Genomic DNA, 4,527 nt, shown 5'->3' with positions numbered 1-4,527 from the left:
GAAGTGCCCCTCCTTGTCTTTTTTATTATTTTGGGTTGGAAGTCAATTTTGTTAGATATTAGAATGGCTACTCCAGCTTGTTTCTTCACACCATTTGCTTGGAAAATTGTTTTCCAGCCTTTCATTCTGAGGTAGTGTCTATCTTTTTCTCTGAGATGAGTTTCCTGTAAGCAGCAAAATGTTGGGTCTTGTTTGTGTAGCCAGTTTGTAAATCTATGTCTTTTTATTGGAGAGTTGAGTCCATTGATATTAAGAGATATTAAGGAAAAGTAATTGTTGCTTCCTATTATTTTTGTTGTTAAAGTTGGCATTCTGTTCTTGTGGCTGTCTTCTTTTAGGTTTGTTGAGGGATTACCTTCTTGTTTTTTTCTAGGGCATGGTTCCCGTCCTTGTATTGGTTTTTTCCTGTTATTATCCTTTGAAGGGCTGGATTCGTGGAGAGATAATGGGTGAATTTGGTTTTGTCGTGGAATAATTTGGTTTCTCCATCTATGGTAATTGAGAGTTTGGCTGGGTATAGTAGCCTGGGCTGGAATTTGTGTTCTCTTAGTGTCTGTATAACATCTGTCCAGGCTCTTCTGGCTTTCATAGTCTCTGGTGAAAAATCTGGTGTAATTCTGGTAGGCTTGCCTTTATATGTTACTTGACCTTTTTCCCTTACTGCTTTTAGTATTCTATCTTTATTTAGTGCATTTGTTGCTCTGATTATTATGTGTCGGGAGGAATTTCTTTTCTGGTCCAGTCTATTTGGAGTTCTGTAGGCTTCTTTTATGTTCATGGGCATCTCTTTCTTTAGATTTGGGAAGTTTTCTTCAATAATCTTGTTGAAGATGTTTGCTGGTCCTTTGAGTTGAAAATCTTCATTCTCATCCACTCCTATTATCCGTAGGTTCGGTCTTCTCATTGTGTCCTGGATTTTCTGGATGTTTTGAGTTAGGATCTTTTTGCATTTTCCATTTTCTTTGATTGTTGTGCCGATGTTAAAAAATATGGAACGCTTCACAAATTTGCGTGTCATCCTTGCACAGGGGCCATGCTAATCTTCTCTGTATCGTTCCAATTTTAGTATATGTGCTGCCGAAGCGAGCACTCAGTTAATTTTTTAACCCCGGTAAAAGTATACTACAGTACACCTTTAGTGTTTGCTGTCAGAACTTATGGACTAACAATGCATTCACAAGGTAAGTCATATCACTGGCAGGAATTACCAGATAAGCCCTGCTTCTCTTGACACCCATGATCTGAGCTGAACACATAGCTTCTTCCATTCCATCTAGTCACTTAAGAAGCTGAGGCTGAGAGACTGACCACGTGGAAAGACACAAAGGAGTCTGTATCTTATGCTCATTAGTTTTTGCCAACTTGACACTGGCCAGGGTTGTCTGGGAAGAGGGAACTGCAATTAAGGCTCTGCTTCCATAACACTGGTCTGTAGGTAAGTCATGTATGACGTATGTATGTATGATGTATGTATGTATGTAGTCTTGGTTAATGATTGATGTGGGAGATGCTACCCCACGGCACGTGATATAAGAAAACAGGGTGAGTAAGGTCTGGGGAGCAAGCCAGTAGACAGCATTCCTCCTTGGTCGTGCTTTTCAGTTCCTGACTCTAGGTTCCTGACTTGAGTTTCTGCCTCAATTTAAAGGGATTTCAAGGGAGCCTGAGAGGCCAAGGCTGAGACACTGACAGGGGGATCACAATCAATGTGCGGATCAGGAGCTGATACCTCGTGGTCAGAACCTGGAGTTGCAGGAATGATGGTGATGCACGGGCAAGATCAGGATCCCAGGTCTCAGTGACACTGGACAGGCAGATGATAGGGCTACAGCAGGTCTAGTCAGGATCCCAGGTCTCGGTGACCCTGGGCAGGCAGATAGAGCTACAGCAAGTCTAGTTATGGGAGCAGTGGAAATGTTTCTTATTTAAGAACTCTTTTGCCTAAATTATTTTATCCTTCTTTTTTAATCTAAAGGTTCAAAGATAAGCTGTCAACTCAAATACACTGTAAAAGACAAGTTACATTATGAAGTAATAAAACATATTAGGATTCCCTGTAAAACTGAAAACCTCTTTATTTGCCTTTCTGTAGATTAAGCAGGGTTTAAATGACCATTTTCTCTCTAGTTCCAAGTTGTCAAAGCTGACTCTCACCTTGGCTTCGTGACGATAAAGACCTTAGGTGTTGGGGTCCGGGTATGGATAGCTCAGTCAATAATATAGTTATCATGCAAGCTTATGGACCTAAGTTTGATCCCCAGAACCCACATAAATAGCTGCCTGTCTGTCATTCCAGGCCTGGGAAGGTGGAGAAAAGAGATCCCTGCTAGCCAGCCAGTCTAGCCCGTCCAGCTCCAGACTGAGTAAGTGGCTCTGTCTCAAAATGATGATGATGATGACGACGATGTAAAGATTGATTGAGGAAGACACCTGAAGTCAATCTGTGGTCAACACAGACACATAGACCAGACAGGCATGCGTGCATGCATGCAGACACACACACACACACACACACACACACACACACACACACACACACACATACCTTGAATCTTTCATAAAACGGCTTTTATCACTCTAAGAATTGTTATTCCCAACTATCTGGTCTGTTCCTAGCTAGCAACGTGACCTTGCTAAGTCCTGGATGACACACCATGAGCACTGGTCGATGGCTGGCTGGATAGATGGTTGAGCAAACTAAAGTGTTTGTGTTTCGACACTCTAGATCAATATCTTTGCAAAAACAAGCCGCAGGATTCTCCCAGGTCTCACATTCGCTTATCAAGCCCTCAACCCTGAGCCCACAAAATGCGTAGGGTAAGGACCTTTCGTTTCTCATTGGCCTCTTCTCTCCCCACCCCATTCCCAATATTTCTTAATTAGGATGGGTGGATCTAACTCCACACTGATGATGAGGGCACCCCCTGGTGATACTCAATTTCCCTAAGCTGCAGGCTGTGGGCTTCAGGCACAGACCCATGTTAAAGAGCCCTTCAAAGGTTCAGAAACAAGACTTGTTTCTTCATTATCAGGCTCATTTTACTTGTTCACAATCCCTTTATGCATCTTAATTTTTTTCTAACCTTTACCAACATTTTTATTTATTTATTTATTTATTTATTTATTTATTTATTTGGTTTTTCGAGACAGGGTTTCTCTGTATAGCCCTGGCTGTCCTGGAACTCACTTTGTAGACCAGGTTGGCCTTGAACTCAGAAATCCGCCTGCCTCTGCCTCCCGCGTGCTGGGATTAAAGGTGTGCGCCACCATGCCCGGCATTTTTATTTATTTTGTATGCATATTTGCTTGCATGCTTTTATGTGTACCATATGTATATAGGAGCCCGTGGAGGCCAGAAAAGGGCAGTAGCTCCCCTAGAACTGGAGTTCCAAGCAACTGTGAGCCACCGCGAGGCTTCTGGAAACCGCACTCAGGGTCTTTGTAGGTACTCTTTTTCTCTTTTTTTTTTTTTATGGTTTTTTGAGACAGGGTTTATCTTTATAGTCCTGGCTGTCCTGGAACTCACTTTGTAGACCAGGCTGGTCTCAAACTCAGAAATCCGCCTGCCTCTACCTCCCGAGTGCTGGGATTAAAGGAGTGCACCACCAAGCCTGGCTCGTAGGTACTCTTAATTACTGAGCCTTGTCTCTAGCCCGAACTTTTTGCTTTAATTTGAAATTTGGAGAGATGGCTCATCAGACAAGAGCACATGGTATGCTCTTGCAGAGGACTTCAGTTGGTCCCCAGAACCCCCACATCAGGCAGCTGACAACCACCTGTAACTCTGGCTGCTGGGAGACCCAGAGCCTCTGACCTCTATGGGCACTGGACTCACACACATGCCCATAGTTAGAATAACTAACAACTGTGCTCTGGAAAAATTGCCCCACTCCTCTGCGGTCAAGCAGAGATGTTAAAGATCAAATCAATATGATTAGCAAGATTGACATGTGAGTGTTAAGAGGGCTATATATCTAAGAAAAGGAGCATGCATACTTTTTGAGATCTGCAGCTTTGTGTGGGGGCATGGATGTATGTTTGGGGGACAGGGGACAGCTTTGTGTATTACTCCTTCTCTGTAGCCCCTCCCAGGAACTCCATCTTGCCTATACCACCAAATTCCTCAATGCCCTGGCTGCCTGAGGTCACCAAAATCAAAACCCAAATCACCCTGACTACTGTCTAAGACTTGGGTCTATCCAGCACTCACCAGTCCAGGTCCATTCCCTCAGGGAGAATATTCCCAAATCAACCTATGCAGCCCTCTAAAAGAGGATCTTCTCCTGCTTCTGGGACTCTAACTTCTTCTGTATTTGATTCCCAACGGCTCTCTCATAGCTCACCCCCTATGTATGACCTCCATGGAGTTCTTCCTCACTACCACAATTCAGTCTCTCAAACAAGCCTTAGCTCATACCTCTGTACCCCCAATCTACCTAACAAACCCTACTAAACCCTCCTTGTTCATGCTAATCAGGGCCAGATCCTATCCCTCCCAACCCAAAAGGCTGAGATGCTTTTTCTTCT

At 43.5% G+C, this 4,527-nt stretch overlaps 1 non-coding gene across 1 annotated transcript; it reads right to left on the bottom strand.

The window, feature by feature from the left end:
• Positions 1-983: 983 nt before the first annotated feature.
• Gm23298 lies at positions 984-1,090 on the bottom strand. The gene has a single exon (XR_003950385.1). It is a non-coding gene; the product is annotated as a U6 spliceosomal RNA (small nuclear RNA).
• Positions 1,091-4,527: the final 3,437 nt, after the last annotated feature.

This window comes from Mus musculus, chromosome 12, assembly GCF_000001635.26.
Source record: "Mus musculus strain C57BL/6J chromosome 12, GRCm38.p6 C57BL/6J".
NCBI classification, from domain to species: Eukaryota; Metazoa; Chordata; class Mammalia; order Rodentia; family Muridae; genus Mus; species Mus musculus.
The sequence above is the reverse complement of the archived record's forward strand: the minus strand, read 5'-3'. Positions and strand labels throughout refer to the sequence as shown.